A 17573-nucleotide genomic window follows, 5' to 3' on the forward strand; every position below is an offset into this window, starting at 1 on the left:
CGTAGGTAGGTATACATATTTTTCATCAACTTAAATTATTAGTACGTATAAGAGCAAGGGTTTGATAAACTATACATAACCCACACAACCGATATCACATAAAGTGGCTCCTGAACCTTTTGGATAATGTATTAAACGAATATGAATAAGGTTATTTAGGCAGCATCCCTCCTGAGCTCATGAATTTTGCCAAGTTATTTATTAAGCATCGTCCTCAATTTAGACTTTACGACATTGAAACGTAACCTCTAACAGTATTTGTGAGGATATTGAATATTGTTCCGATACTTAATTAATACAATGAGATTTTACCACCAGACCAGACCAGACCAGATGGCCTAGTGGTTAGAGACCCTGACTACGAAGCTTGAGGTCCCGGATTCGATTAAGTAATCAAATAACTATCCCATAACAAAAATATTTAGATTTTAATATGCAGGAAAAAAGATCAACTTAAGTAAATACTTAGAAACGAAAAGTTAAAGTCTATTGTATTGTTTACATTACGTTAGCACCCTACCCCAGTACATTAAGATGAATTCAATTACCTAAGACACAGAACTTTACTTCACACATTTACGATTGGTTTCGTATTCGGGGTAGGAAATAACATCGGTTCGGCTGTAAATACAGGGCACCCGAGAGCTTTAGAGGACATAGTCGTAAATACTCGCGGTTTACGGTAAGAAGCGATGTTTATCCGACACGAAGGATCAATACATATATATGTAGTAGCAGTATAGAACATTTTTTTAGAGAGCCATTATAGATTTAACTAGGATTGGACTATTCGTTTGAGTAATGGTCAGTGCTGTATTTGGTTGATCAATAGTCAATGAGAAATTATTGGACACATCATCTAATATATAAAATTCTCGTGTCACAATGTTTGTGGCCAAACGCCTCCGAAACGGCTTGACCGATTTTTATGATTTTTTTTGTGTATATTCAGTAGGTCTGAGAATAGGACGTACTTACACTATTTTTCATAATTCTACGCGGACGGAGTCGCGAGCAACAGCTAGTATTTTAATATGGAGCGATCTAGCCTAAGAAAATAATTAAGGTAACACAAATAATCAACAGTATTGTTCCCAAAAAGGTTCTGACACATTATCAAATTTGCAGAAAAGAGGCAAATTGTGAGACAACTGAAAATAACAAATCACAAGAAATGGTGGTCGTAAATCATAAGTAAAAGCAAGTTAGCGGTGTTGACAAAGAAATCTATTCACGAGAAAGAAAAGTATCTGTAATCATGAAAAATACTAAGGACGGGACGTAATCTCTGCTTATTTAGTGCCTGCGGGACTGCGATAAGGTAATTCTTTGTTGTTTTCCGTTATTTCGAGTTGACATGAGTAAGGGAGAGTTTATGGCATGGTGTAGGTATGACATGCATGCTAATATCAAGTGGTTGAATGATGCTTAGTCCTCGCTAACGATGTGGGGGTGACGGCGAATGTGTAGCACAAGTACTGTTATGTATCAAAGTTATGAAGAGTCACGTAGAATTGAAAAGAGTTGAATCATCACAGTTTTTTATCGTCTAGTCTGACGCACCTACAGGAGAATGTCGCATTCTTAACGTTTAACAGCTTTAAAATTGACGAAACTAAATTGACAAACGTTAATTGGCTCCGTTCCTTTTACCTTGGTGCAGTTAAGTTAATTACTCAAGTCTAGATAACCAAGAAATGCGTCGTTATTGATCAATTAATTTCAAAACCGACATCCAATATGTCACAGACGTGGTCGGTATCAAATGAAACGTTACCAACTAACCGGTATTTTTCGTCGACTGCCGTCGATATTTACCAGTAAGTCATAAGAAGTTGTTACTTAAACTACTCTCTGGACGGTTGTAAGGTTAAGTTAATTTTGTATTTAATTGGGATAATGTTTATTTTTTTATAGTCAAACTATAGTTATGTTCTGTTTAGGCATCAACTTGTACTTTAGATCTGCCAATGAGCAAATTAATATATTTTAGGTGTTTAATTAGCACCAGTTTTTTATTACAATCCACCATCACCATATTTACCAGTTTATTACAATCTATATACCATGACGTAGCGTTGGCATAGCATCAAATTTACTTTAGACTGTAACTGTTACATATTATTGGCATTTACAATCCAGATGTCGTGGTTATAGTTACAACCTGTTTAATAATGTAATAACAATAACAACTTGACACAAGGCATTAATGAGAAGCTCCTCTTGAAGCTCAAATTGAAAATTACAAAGGGTTCAGGTAAACAATAAGAAACCAGATCTGTTCTTAGCGAAAAGTCAAATATATTTCTTGAAAATCCTGCTACTAATAAATAGACCGGGCTTGCGCCGAGCTTTAGTGGGGTATCTTATATTCAAGTCTATAAATGGCGGTATCCTGGATAGTCTAGACTAAATAACTCTTATGGCTTTTAGAATATAATAACAATCTGTGTTAAGCCTCGATTAGCTAACATATTTTAAAACTTTGAGATATCAAAAATGAATAAAATGTGAAATATGTTGATTAAATTTTCAGCGAGCGGTAAACCGTTTGGAATTTTTGCTATAACCCAAACGAACGATGGAAATGTTCAGTCAGAGTGCTAACAAATTTTAAAGCCTTTAGGAAAATATTTGAAAGTCGTCACAAATGAAAATCAACAATGCACGTGACTTAATTTCGCTCAGCTGGATCCATCACAGAAAAACAATTCACTGAGTAACATGACTTTTGTCTTTTGGAGTTGTTAAGTTAAAAAATCATACATGCTGAATATCTGATACTGGTTCAAAAGGCGTTAAATTCAAAGCTAATTTATCCAACACTTTAATAACTATACACGGGGATTTCAAATAACTAATATGTAATAGGGAACACACGATTGTCATGATAACAGTTTTATTGAATGCAATTTGGTTTCAACAGTATTTGATTCCTTAACATACTTAAATTATCAGCTAAAGCGACTGCCTGCATACATTGTAAGATCCTAAAAGGGTCAGTATTCACTTTAGAAATACATATTCCTGCAGCGGTTTTCCTCAAACATTACGCAAGTCATGCTTCGCCCAGGCAGTCTTAGATCTCAGGTGTGCTTTGGGTGTGCTATTAAGTAGTTATCGTAATGATGCTTCCATTCGTTTCCTAGAAACAGCTCGCGACTGTAGCTCGCTGGTGTATTCAACACTGAAACACTCGTGACCGTACGAAGTACAGAAAAATCTCTTCATTCAGACAGGCACACCTCACCATAGCAAATTATTAATTTGCAACAGTACGAGTAAAACTGGTGCATAGATAGCCTTTTCGCAAATTTAGTCTTTATTTTCAAATGAATTACTCGTACAGATCCGTTCACTTACACACGACCCTTTGCATTTTATTAATGCAGTAGTAGATATATCTGTACTGTATGTTGTCATGTGCGCGTAACACAGGTCTTCTTCGCTGTCAGTGCCTTCAGTCACGCACACCAACCTCATTTATTTTTATCTAACAAAATAACTTTTTTTTAAAGTATACTGATAAAACCCTATAGAACTAGCCAAAAATAGCATTTTATCATCACCGTCTTGGCATGGAGCTCATATAAAAGTCAGGCTTTGAATTTATTAGTAACAATCTTAGCCATATTAGGTACGTTTATTTCAATTTGAAATCTTTCCTGTTCATTGTAAATAGTATATTGCTTTAACTTATAGCACTTAACGTAAATTAGACTTAGTCTAACACTCATAAACCCACACAATTAGCACGGCAATTTCAAGCGTTGTAGTCAATTATTCTACGAGTTTTATTTTTTAATTAAGATAATTTGTTAGCCGGGAATATCAAAGCGGTCCGTCCAACCAAACTCTAAGCCAGTTTGGACTCCCGTCCAATTGTGGTAGGGATAGAACTACAAAGGCCGACAGTTTGGACATTGAGAACAAGTTCACAATATTTTGGGGGAATTAAGGTTTTGTTGATGAATTATTCTGCTAATCCGCGAACTACCTTACAAGACCGTTGCGTATTTGCGACACTACTTAATCGACTACCACTCACTACAAGCTTCAAAGTAACAAAGACGAATCTTTTGTTGATTTAACCCAAAGTATTTCTTAGAACCACCAGCAACGCAATACATATCTAGTAATGTCAAAGAACGATGGAGATAGCCTTGGTAGTTGCAAACCTGCTAGACTAGCAAACTGACTAGGAGCGCGTCTCATTCTTAAAATGAGAAAAAAAATAGACAGGTAAGAAACCGGCATGGCGACCTTGTGGAATCCCTGCAATTTTTAGAAGCTGACATCAAATTTATTGAGACGACGTTCGCGTTAATCTTATTTTAGATAGCATTATTGGAATACCGTCAAATTCATAGGAAAGGACGAAGGAAATTACGAGTTCAACAACAGTTTAAAATTTAATCCTCTGATGAATTTAAACTTTAAATAGTTACAATATGGCAACTTTTTCTTAGTACCTAATGTCAAAACCAAACAGTACAAACACTAACCTAACCAACAAAAAGTTGGAAAAACCCCCGACATAGAGAGAGAGAGAGAGAGAGAGAAACATTTATTTACACATATTCACATTGTCACTTCAAAGTTCAATATCTCAAAAACGGCTAAACCAATTTTGATAAAAAATGTCTAAAAGCCAAAGCTAGGAAACCCGCTTTCAAATAAAAAAAACCGCAATCGAATCGGTTCACCCGTTTAAGAGCTATGGTGCCACAAACAGACAAACACAGACACACGTAGCGGTCAAACTTATAACACCCCTCTTTTTGCGTCGGGGGTTAAAAACGAATTCAAACAGATTGTCTATTACTTGAAACGTCGTTTATAAGAAAACTTTTCCTTATTAATATGATGAAAGTTACAAGAGTTTCGGAACAACTTTCGTAATACCATCGAAGTAGGAAGTGCGAAATAACCAATACTATATTTCCCGTTGCTCTCTGCCCTTTTGCTATAATAATATCGGCAGGCGGGGACCGGTACTGGTCGTATAAATACACCTGACATTTAGGAGTACCTGCTTTTGACTCTTACCGAACCGTTTCTCCGTGGAATACGATTTAGATTGAAAGCGAGTATAAGATTTAACCGCGTGGTTATGTTTTGAACTCGATACGTCAAATGGTAAGAGTGCAGATTAGTAGATTAAATCCGATTAGCACAAATAGTATTATTAGGGTTCCGTATTTTTCAGTGTACTTTGATTTATTATATCATAACCCGGTCGGCCTATTACTTACACTACTAACAGGTACTTGAAAATGCGACAGTATGTTTGTTACTCATTCAGTTAGGTTAGGTTAGGTTTACTGTTTACAACTTGTATTAACGGTTCATTCATATTTCGCAACTAACATTTGGCAACCTGATTAATTTCGCAACTTTTCATTTTCTGTAAATATTTCAGGATTTTTATAAAACTAACCTAACCGAACCTAATGGGTTCTACACGATGGCCCCGAAATAAATCAGGTTGCCAAACATTAGTTGCGAAATTAACGGATACCTGTATTAACATATGATATTATTTATCCCAAAAAAATAGCATAGTTCTCGCGGGATAGCGATAGCGATAGACGAGTTCTTCGCAGACCAAGCCACGGACCGATGCTAGTCTGCATATTACGTGACACATACATATATGTCGAAGAGGCCGTAACGTTTTGAAATTAATAAGGCTCACGTAGCATTTATTTAAATTTTATTACAAAAAGAAACAAATATCTTAATTTAATCTTCCAAATGGACATCAAAAAAACATTCTACGCAAAGTGCTGGCGAATTTTCGCACTCTCTGCACCAGTAAACAGTGACCCGACTCAAGTTTTTAGCGAGAGCGCAGTTATAGCAGTCACGTCTTGTAGTCCACACGTCGTTTGTCGCCCGCAACCGCAAGCTGTCACCATCCGAGAATACCCTTACCGTGGGTATTCTCGTCAACCTATGTTTGTTCTTCTCTTTAAATTGCTCATTCTCCGGTAACAGATGTTCTATGATCTTCAATCTGCAATCGTTGAAATCAATACCAGCAGCGATGCTCGCATTCTTAATGCTTGCCATCAAAATAAATATGAATACTCTGCTTCCCTCTGAAAGATCCGTAACTCCGAAAGGATAATATGAGCATATGTCTTGGAAATCGCTTAATTTTGACTTTTCCTTGTAGTTACTGATTGCTTCGGGCACCTGCTCAAGTTCAGATTCCGGGGTACCTTTGAATTCCGTCGATATGTAATATGTAGTCTTCCCGTTTGTGTCGACACAATATGGACCTGTATATACATTTTCTAAATACAAGGAATCGTCTTCATTTGGGCAATGTTCACTTAGTTCAGGCTGCAAAATTCCATTACAGTATGTTTTTCTTTTCAATAATAGAATTGCTAGCGATACCGGAATTGTTATTTCGGGTGTCACGTATAACGAGTGGCCGCAGTCAAGTTTTCCTTCCAATAATGTCAAAAAGAGCGTCTTTTTATCTGAGGTAGAGGTAGATGCTTTGTCGCCAATGGCGATTTTCAGAATTGGTCCACCCTGTTCAAACAAAACGAAGAATTTTGAACTCAAGGCGCCTGTCTTGTTAACATCTGTTTCTGTGGTAACGCTATTATGAAACGTGTCCATGCCACTTACGTTCAATTGCAGGTTTCTTCCAGGATTGTAGTATCTATCCATGACGCGATTAAAGTTATCAATAGCTGTATAGTCATTAGGCTCCAATGTGGGAAATCCTAAAAATTTTAAGATGGCTATGAACCGTTCTAGTTTCATGTAATCAGGAAAGCATGATTTAAAGAGCCTGTGTGTATTCCAATATTGCGGTAAACTGTTCATCTTAGCAGTGCCTGTGTGCAACCAAAGTCCAATAAAAATCTTTAATTCGCTAACAGTTACATCTATCAGATCATGTATAGCTCTAAAATCAAACATATGGAACAGACGCGCTTCTTGATTCATTGTTTTGACGATTTTATCAAGGGAACAGTCGTCAAGAAAGGAGTTAAAATATTCCACGGGATTTTTAGATTCCTGCATAAGCCATGCCTTTGTATTGGTAAAATTAAATGTTAACATTGTATCGCTGTTTTCAGAGTATTGTTCAACCTTTACGTTATCCTCGTGGCCCGTAAATGTAGATACTGGCGTGCTTTCAATAATTATTCTTTCCTCACATGGTTCTTCTTCTTTGATAGTAATAAGGTAGTCTTCATCATCGCTCTCAATCTTATAATCTTCTTCCAGTCTGGCGATTTTAGCACTCGAGTGCGTAAATGGCGCGTCTGTGTTTATTTTTGATGTTCCAGGTTGATTATTCATTTTTATACCGCTTTGCTTAAAGGGAGCAACGTAAAATAACGACTACACCGTGCACCGGTCGTGCCCATACTAACGCAGCGCTTTCATTCATTCGTTATCCGTACTCCATACGTAAGAGAAGGACGCGAGACTAGACGCTATGCTACGCGGGACGGCGGAACACACCAAATGCGAAGTCTGGCAAGCGCGTGCGTACTAAACGCACCGGTTGCGGAAGCGAGAGAGAGCTAAAGATTATACGAGCTGGCGACGGGGCGTCGTCCACAACGCACTTACGAACGTGTTCAGTTCATAACATAAATCACGTTATTTTACACTACTACACAAAAAGGAGCGTAATGTTTTTAGCATTCGTGAATGGCCTAATTATTAACAACACTACTTGTTACCCAGATCTTCATTTGCATCCCACGGGAACTTTGCACGTCTTCAGGATAAAAAGCCAAAGTAGGTAAATCTGGAATAGTGTAGCTTTTTATTTGTTCGAATTTTTAAAACCGTTTCGGCAGGTCCTGATATATACCAAAAATAGGTATATTTATCGAACGCATTTTCTTGTTATTTACCTTCAAAAATAATGACAAACAAACTAGATATTACGTGAGTATGTATATACATATATATAGGAAAGTAAAACGTATAACAAAATGTTTTTATCCTCCCTTTGACGTCACACAAGATTCCGCGCCAAACACATATACCAAAAGAATTCAAACAAGCCTGCGAATACCTCACATCGCGAATGTATGTACAGCCAGTTACTGTAGCGAAATGAAATTCTATTCTGATACTCGTACTGTGGAAGCGAGAATCCGCTTCTATTGTGAAGTTAAAACATACTGACTGAATGAAACATTCCCCGACAACTATTCATTCGTTCCGTTCGCGTTACCTACACTTTGTTAATGAGGCCCAATTTGAATTTATTTATGAAGTCAGTAAGTCGTTTTGTGCTGTGAAAAATCCGTTTTTGCTGGACGATTACTTTCGATTCGATCGAAACGATTACTTTACGACAACATTGAATTACTGTTGAGTTGATATTCAGTTGGATCAATAATAATGTTTTAAGTAACTAAAGAAATATTACAATATTATGTATAATACGTAGTATTTATGTAACCAGAACAAGTTAGACCGATACTAGTTGAAATTAACGGCATCAAACAATAATCATTTAAACAAAGAAACTCATTGGTACGCAAGATTGAAATGGTCCGATAATGAATTCATTGGTCGACAAATATTTAAAAGAGGACCAAATTAATGTTCAATCAGTCGGTAAATCCAAGGGCCATGAAGGAACTGTTTACAATAGACCGACGCATACAGCAGGTCAGCAACACACAGCTGGCGCGAGCGCGACTTAAGAGTGTAGGCGAGACTGCACTGCACGACTGCGCAGTAAGATATTCTTGTACAATAACCTATGTTGCTATTTGCCAACACGAAACAGTAAAGGGTGGTGACTGTCTCGAGTTCTCGACCATGCAATGAACACAAAAATCGCTCACCGCTCATGGTGGTCGCTTACAAAAAGTTTTCATGCGCAGTAGTGTAAATTTGAGCAGCCTACTTTACTATTCGGTAACAGCTAACTGTTACTACAGGCGGGACATAGATAAACTAGACGCAAAAACTTCGCTTTGTGTATCAGATGATTCAGAGTAAGAGATTATACACCTCTAAGTAAGGCCGGTAAGAAATTAAAGTAGGTACCTTACCTACATTATTTCTTAATTGAGACTACTGTTATTTTCTCCTTCAACAGAATGACGTAATGGCATAATACGATGACAATTGACGGGTGGGAGCGTGCAAAAACTTATAATTGATGGCTAAGTCGTTTGGACGTTAATTGTCTTTCAATTGCCCACTAAATTGTGTTCAAGGTTAAAGTACGGAAAAAACGATTAAGATTCACAAGGAAAAAGGGATAACGTACTATTCCAGGGTACCTGTATTATAATGGAATACTAGTCTACAACCTAGACTAGGCACAACAGGGCCGTAAAAAGTACAACCTAATAGGCCAACTCTGTCCCTTGAATAAATAAATAAAAATAAATAAATATCATGGGACACTTTGACACAAATTGACCTAGTCCCAAGCTAGGCAAAGCTTGTACTAAATGCCTTCAAATTTGTATCCATTTCAATATGAGCTGCTTCTGTTAACTGTATGTTTTCTGTTCTTTCGAGAAACCGGAATTCTCGTTTTGTATTAATTAAAAACTTCGTCTTTTTCACATTACTTCCTTGTCATGCATGAGCAACAAAAGAATCCACTTCGAATCGACTGTGGATTCAGAGAACTTAACCTATGACACAATCGTAATGAGAGGATAAGATGAGATTTAATAGAATCTGATCATCCATTACAGAATTAAGTGGCAATCGATCAGCAAATATTGCCGAGCTTTCAGTTCTTAATTTCATTACGCGGACTATACATTTAGAAGGGCATTTTGTCTATAGGATTGGTATTTATTCTACTACGTAAGTACCTTTGCCCAGTAGTGAGACACTATCACAAGCTAATAAAATAATTAGCTCAGCGGCTCTGTCGCTATCTCTCTGTCTCTCTTATAAAGCTTGTAACAATCTACTTTTCACAGAACCTTGAATACTTTTGCCATCATAGTTGTCTAAAAACGCCCATATATCTCCACATTTATAAGCCTTTTACAGCTTGTACACACCACGTACCACGTAAAGTATCGTTCACATGCATCCCCAGAGGTGTAGTTGGGGGTTGCGGAAGTTACGCTTCCTAAGTCGTTCCATCAGGGGGGCTACTACGACATTCGAAAATCGAAGTTCGTATGTTACCGTCCCTCTCACTCCCGTATCAAATAATATTGGTATCAGCGGAACGGCATGATGCGAAGTTGGAATATTGCACTTCGTAGTGGGCCAGGGCGTGCGGCGGCAAGGCTTACTGGCTGTATGGAATAACGCGTTTTATTTATTATCAGTTGTTCCTCGCAACTTCGTCTGCAAAGAATTCGTTTATATTGCGCAGGAACAGTGCAACTTTCCAGCATAAAAACTATCTTATATCCTTTCCCGGGACTTAAACTATATCTATAAAGAATTCCAATCGGGAAGACATTATTGCATGATTGTGTAACAAATATCTGAACGATTTTTTTTTTCATTACAATTCTGATTTCATCTGATTTATAATATTATAGAACTATGGCGATTATCAATTATGAAAGGTTGATCGAATACATTTTTCTAGCGATTTTCGATATTGACAGTTAGTCGAAGTGTGACAGTATAACAAAACTATAGTATTAATAAACAACATAGTAGCTAGTAGACGCGCAGGTCACCAATAGGTTATAGTATCAACTGCATGAGATATTTTTTTTGAAAAATGTATTAACGTATTAGTGTGTAATCGCCATACGATAAATAAATAATACCAATAATATAAAAAAAAATCGGCTGTAAAACGATTCGATCAACCTTTCAAAATTAATAATCGCTAGTGCGTCGAGGGGGATTTTACAAATGGTATATTTTAGTCTCATGACTAGGTATAAACATCAATAGACAATCAAATGTGTGAACTTGTAAAAAAATAATTACCACGTTCTAATAATAAAGGCACTGCACAAAATACACATGCCTTTGTCAACATGGAAACTTCCTTCGATTATTCTGTTAGGTACCTACTCAGATACAGCACATGAATATACATTATATTACATTAACATAGTCACAACGCGAACGCAGCTGGTTGGTTTAATTCGATCAAAGATTAACCGTGCGATGTGTACTTTGATTACGAATGCAGTTGCATGTAATGCTTCTCACTGATTTTATTTAAGTAGGTAAGCAAGTTTTCAAAGAACAAGTATTTTCGGGCGGGTATGGATACCTACAGACACAAGTTTTAAAACTTTTTGATGCAATAATGGAAAACACCAAAAATACTGAACACGATGACCATCGTCGAATTATACTACCATGAGACACAGACATAATTATTAAAAAAATAGATACACGGGTCACCCACATATCACTAAGCCAGAGATTGGTTCGAAACATGTCGAGCATATCTTAACCGCGATGAATGTCAATAGAATTGCATGAACATATTTTTGGTCACCTTCGTCAATAACATATCATGTAATTTTCCAGAGTACCTACTTTAAGCGTGATAGCGTAAAAAACAAATAAAAAAATCAATAAAAAAAAACATTGATATTATTATTATGGACCTCCCCAGAAATGCCTTATTTCGTTAAATTATTTAAACAAACAAACAAATATACTCCACTTTCGCATTTATAATATCTAACATACTTATTTTCATTTAAGTAAATAAAATATAACCATGTCGAAGGACTTATGTTCTAAAAATGTTTTGAAATAACACTATGACTGCAGAGCTGGTGGTGCTCGTCGGACCCTTCTCACCTTGACCGGGATAGACGCATCGTGATGCAATGTGATGATAGTGACCCATATCTAATTTTAGGGACACTGGGCCTCGTTGACTATTAGGTCGGATGGGTTGTGGGCCCGTCTTCGTTATACTTTATCAACTGAACTATAACAAAATTATAGTTTTCAAAACATTGGGTATATTCCTGCTCGTCGAGTAACATCCTGGAAGTTAGCTATGTCAGTGCTAGTATTCGTCAAATTGATTAGTTTATGCTTTAAAACAAGATTAAGGCTATGCTATTTATTAGCTTGTACGTAATTGACATGACTAGCCAAAGTTTCCACGAGTACTCAAAACCACCTAAAGGTGGACTGGTAGAGATCCCCTAACAGGGATACGTTCGCCTTTGTAAATGCATCTTAATATTTGTCAATTGTGTTTGTTTAAATGTTTATTTAAGTGCATAGGTAGTCGTATTAGTTTCAGGCATATCTATAGAGAGTTGCAAAATGTTAAAATGTATGCATCTCCATCAATGTCTAATTTACGATTACACTAGACAGCTCAGAGACAATGTAAGTCTATTACCCTTTGTCTACATCCATCATGTTGGCACTTTACAAATATTTAGTTAGTGCTATCAGTTATTGCAGAAATGTAATTATTGGGTCCTATTGCTGGTTTACATCAAAGCAGTGTCTCATCCATTTAATTTTATGTTCTAGGGTCAATAAACATAATTGCGTCCTACACATAGATGCTAGTGCCTAACACGCTGTATGAATTCTAATTAATAAATCGCTATACGAATGACTATAAATTTGCATTTGTATTGTAATGTTTCATAGGTAGGTATAAACTTGAGCAGAAGAATTAGCAGAGCTATATGTTTCTATTAAATTATTAAATGAATGGTCCGCTGTTTTTCAATAACTAGTTCTTTCATTTGCTGACTCCATATTCCAAGTTTACTATTTTGTGTTTTTACCTAATTTAGGAAAACAGATAAGACATTATAAAAATAGAACGTAAATTAAGGGTTTCCCCACATCTGCGACGCGGAATCGGAAAAAGCCGATGGAATAAGTTTATACGTCTACGCAATAAGAGCCGAACTCATCCGAGCCGCACCATGTTTTTTTTAGCTCTTATTGCGTGGATATAAAGGATTTTTCCATCGCCTTTTGCCGATTCCGTGTCGATAGATGTAAGAAGACCCTTAATCAGAACATTTTGACTAAATCTTAGATGGAAGTGTCATGTGATCTTACCTCCCCTAGAACCAAACAAAAACAAACTTTACTGAGTTTGCCAAAAGGTTTTAATACTGAATGGCACATGTCACGACTGAGAGCTTACACGGAAACGATTTTAACGTTTGGAGTACAGTCGAGTTCTGCGACGTATAACACAACCTACCGCTTAAAATGTACAATCAGTCCACAACGACAGTTGCATTAAGTGCGAGTTTATTTGAGGATTTTCAATTTAATTGTACCCTTTCTTTTTTTTCAGAATAAGGTAATTCTGGGTTCTTCTTACTAAGAATCATGAGCACTATTGATTTAAAGAAGAAAAAAGGCCCTAATTTTCCGTAATTTTTTTGTATGACAAAAAAGATACAAAACTGACACGAAAATAGGGACCCGTCTTTTTTTCTTCCAAATCAAGAGTGCTAAATGATTCTAGTAATAAGAATAAGAACCCTAAGTGACTAAATTTAGAAAAAAAAGTAAAGAACACATTTTAAATTAAACCCCCATTTTTGAAAGGAAAAATAAAATAAAATACTGTTATTAATTGGAATTGAACAATCGCGTAGATAAACATTTAGTAATTGACAAAGACACTAGAAAAACTATGCCCTAGGTGATGCGATTAAAAACCAATGAATTTAAAACATACAATATTGAAAAACTCTAAAGTATACTTGTACAGGCGTTGTCAATTAACAACGAGAATAAAATAACAGCAAAGCAAACCATGCGGACTTTGACGCACAAAATGTCAACAATGTTTTTTTTTTTTTTTTTTTTTTATTCGACTGGATGGCAAACGAGCAAGTGGGTCTCCTGATGGTAAGAGATCACCACCGCCCATAAACATCTGCAACACCAGGGGTATTGCAGACGCGTTGCCAACCTAGAGGTCTAAGATGGGATACCTCACGTGCCAGTAATTGCACGCAATGTGTGTGTGTGCGTGCAATGTAAATAAAATGCAAGGAAGTTAACATAAGAACACCGATGACGCAACTAAGTTAACTCGATTCAATGAAAAGCAAAAAGCGGAGTATCTTGCAGTGTCTAAAGTAATTTAACGCATGATTTGTCGCTAATTGAGTTCGTAAAAGTGAAATTATACAGCGAAGAACATGTGCTTAATGCTATGGATGGAACACGCAACATTAGATCGAAGATGAAGCGCATACACAACAGCAAATTTTAGAAACCAAACAGAATATAGCAGCGGCGTGGAGGGAATATTTGGCAACGCATCTGCAATACCCCTGGTGTTGCAGATGTTTATGAGCGGTGATGATCTCTTACCATCAGGACACCCACTTGCTCGTTTGCCATCCAGTCGAATAAAAAAAATGCATGATGACAATACAATTCTAAAATCGCCAAAAAAAAATTGCCCTAGTATGTTATGTACAGTCTCAAACACCAGTGTAAGATATATAGTACCGACTGAACTAAATAAATAATTTATTGAGTCAGGCGTTACTTTCCGTCTATTCGAACAAAACAAATAGAGACGGCATCACATTTAACTGTCAGTTAACTAACACTAATCAATGGATGGTGAAACAGCCCCTTATAATATAATAACTATTAACCTCGAGGTGCCCTTCTTGATCTTAGCTTAGTTGGAACAAAACCACAATCAGTTGATACGCCTCCTATCTATTAAAATACCTAACTTCATGCAAATGTGAAAATAATTTAATTCAGTCAATTAGCTACGCAAAAGTAGAAAATAACTACGCTGAATAACGTTTTAATACTTTTTTCAAAATCAAAACAGCCGGCTGGTCGCCGCCCGGTTGGGCGACCCAGGTACCGCTGGGAGGACAGTGTCCAGGCGGATCTGCGACGTCTCCAAGTCGACGACTGGCAAGAGGCTGCGCACGATCGGGACAGATGGCGTGCTCTCATTTCGGAGGCCAAGACCCTCTTTGGGTCCCTGAGCCAAATTAGTTAGTTAGTTAGTTCAAAATCAAAACGCAAAATCGCGTTGTAAAACTCGAGAAATTATTGTTTAAATATAGACAAATTGTATCTTAATGGAAACGGAAAGAATAATGAAGCAAAAGTTACTAAACTCGAGTAAAGACTTTCATAGCCCTTTTAGGAAGTTGTCGAAACTTTGAGTCTAAGGACGTCTTGTAGGCTTTTTTTAAATCTCGATTTAAGGCTTAAACTGACAGTTCTTGTATGGATCTGACTAGACTTAAGACCACTTAAACCTAGATTAAAAAGCCTGCAAGTGGACGTTAAAAGCTCTAGGCATTTCCGAGTTATTTCAATTTTTTTTTAATTACCTTTAGGGTAGGCTGGATTTGTAATACTTACTCGAAGAAGTAACAAATGAAAATAACTAATAGCCAACTAGTTATTTAGTAAACATAATAACAAAGTGAATCATAACCACTAATTCCTCCTACATAAGTTGTTTTATTTTTAAAAATAGTACCTAACGTTTAAAAACAGTACCTAATGGGCAACGCACTTGATTATTCACCGTGACGTTGGTCAACAGATTTCAATTTTAGATCGAGTAAATTCAAAGACACAAGTTTAAATAAAAATATGAAATACCCACAATGTCAGTTATAAATTGAAACTTATTAACGATGCGAATATTCTCACAACAAACCGGTCCGACCTTCTCAAGAACGTGACTTCAATAAAACAAAAACATTGGCCGAAAAAAAACCATACAAACCACGCTTACAAAAAACGTATACGAACAATCCTTAGCACAGCACAAGAACACCCTTATGATACAATCTTAATCTCAAAGACTGATCAAGAGCACATCACTGGCCACTTTAAAAAAAATCCAACCGGTCAAAATCCGTGAACGCGATTGGTCGAAATTCGAATTGTCCAAGCGCACGTGCTTTTTGATACGGCGATTTGAATTCGGCGTTCGTTCGGCCGCGTGCAACGCTGTGGTAAAGCGGTGTCAGACTGCCGCAGAGGCCGAGAGCGCGGCAATGCTCGGTTACTAACTGACCAGTGCTTCGTGAACCCGAGTAATTCGGACAATCCATAGTTGAAGAGCTCAGGCTGTGTGGATATTAGCCACGCCCGAATGTTTTGCTTTTGATGCTGCGATGCGATGCGTTGAGTAGGTAGTTCAATGGTTTTGTTCAAGCACTCGAAGTAAACATAGGATATCGTCCGTCGACCAAGGTACTCGAGAAATACGTCTTCGCAAGTCATAACAAATCATAACAAGAATGTTACAACTACAACTGTATTTAAACACATGTTAGTAGGCACGAAGCTAAGTAGGTTAAGGAAAAACGTGGAATGAAACAAGCACACTTTGTTTCGAGTATTAACAATACTGTTTGTAAAAAAAAAACTGGTAGGTTCTTCGCACGAGACTGGTATTCAGGGGTTAAAAAAACATGTTGAACTATATGCCTGTCCCTGTCTTTACTAAAACATAAGTAGTTATGAAGTTATACATAGATTTTCGGGATTACGAAAAGAAAAAAAATATAAACATTTTTCTGATCTACTCCAACGATGAGATCCATAACATTGCGATTTCATAAAATACGGGTCTTCCTCAGTACACACAGTTACATTTCAACGATGCATGGATGCATGGATGGCCAATACGTCTAGCAATAAACGGTTCCATTATGAAGGAAACTTCAGGCAGATTTATATACGCACCGCATGCATGAATCATGCAACCGTCGGACGTCGACTTATTACCATTATTAGTACCTATGCCCAGCCACTTAGTCTGAGATGTGTCTGTGTGTAACCTAATTTCGAGCAGTCGTAAATTAATCCGGCATGTTTCGGCCCGAACACGCGCGATCGGCGGTTCGGCGAGCGTTTGCTCTGTTCATTGCGCGATCTTAACACCCCACGCAGTGGTCACCTAACAGCACACGCAATGAACAGGGAAAACGTTAAGTCGAGTTCAAAGCGAATTTCACATGAATACGAGGAATGTCTTGCAGCTTCCTAGATTTATGGTGCCGGAAACGTAGCCATTTTGGGAAATTCGAGTTGTTTTTTTCTAGATATTTATTTCCCATTACGTATACCTACGCGTAGAACGAATGGAAAGCCCCTGGGCCAAAGCAAAATGACGTATATTGTGAATTATTGTGCAACTGATAAAGACTGTTAGGTTTCGTTTAGTTTTCCTACTTTAAGTGTCGCGGTGACAGAAATAGGTGTTTTATTGTACTACATTTGGAAAATAAATACATTGTCTGGATATAAAATGAAAGCCATTTCAGGATATTTGGTTTGTTTTTTCTTCTCTTCTCTCAAGGTAAGGTTAGATGCTGACTAAATACAAAATTGTCTCAGCAATGTTTTACTAAATCCGTGGCAAAATGGAGTGTATGTACCTATGTACTTACGTGCCTACCATCGGAAAAAACTCGTTCGTTGTATGCACAAAGCAAAATACAGATATCCATACTAATATTATAAATGCGAAAGTGTGTGTGTTTGGGTGTTTGTATGTTTGTCCGTCTTTCACGTCGAAACGGAGCGACGGATTGACCTGATTTTTTGAGTGAGTTTATGGGCCAGAGAGTGACATAAGCTACTTTTTATCTCTGAGACAT

The 17573-nt window shown here is 37.1% G+C and overlaps 1 protein-coding gene across 7 annotated transcripts in view; it reads right to left on the bottom strand.

Moving 5' to 3' along the window:
• LOC141444299 (serine/threonine-protein kinase MARK2-like) overlaps window positions 1–17573 on the bottom strand; it is a 196646-nt gene that overhangs the window by 143170 nt on the left and 35903 nt on the right. For 3 of the 7 annotated variants that reach the window (XM_074109813.1, XM_074109811.1, XM_074109809.1), the window contains exon 1: window positions 15689–15944. The exons of 2 other annotated variants lie outside the window; for them this stretch is intronic. The gene's annotated coding sequence lies outside the window, so the exon portion shown is untranslated. Of the gene's footprint in view, window positions 1–15688; window positions 15945–17573 lie in introns of those variants that run through there. 2 more of the 7 variants (XM_074109812.1, XM_074109810.1) reach the window with 1 other exon arrangement.

The sequence above is a fragment of the Choristoneura fumiferana genome, chromosome 29, assembly GCF_025370935.1.
Source record: "Choristoneura fumiferana chromosome 29, NRCan_CFum_1, whole genome shotgun sequence".
Classification (NCBI taxonomy): domain Eukaryota; kingdom Metazoa; phylum Arthropoda; class Insecta; order Lepidoptera; family Tortricidae; genus Choristoneura; species Choristoneura fumiferana.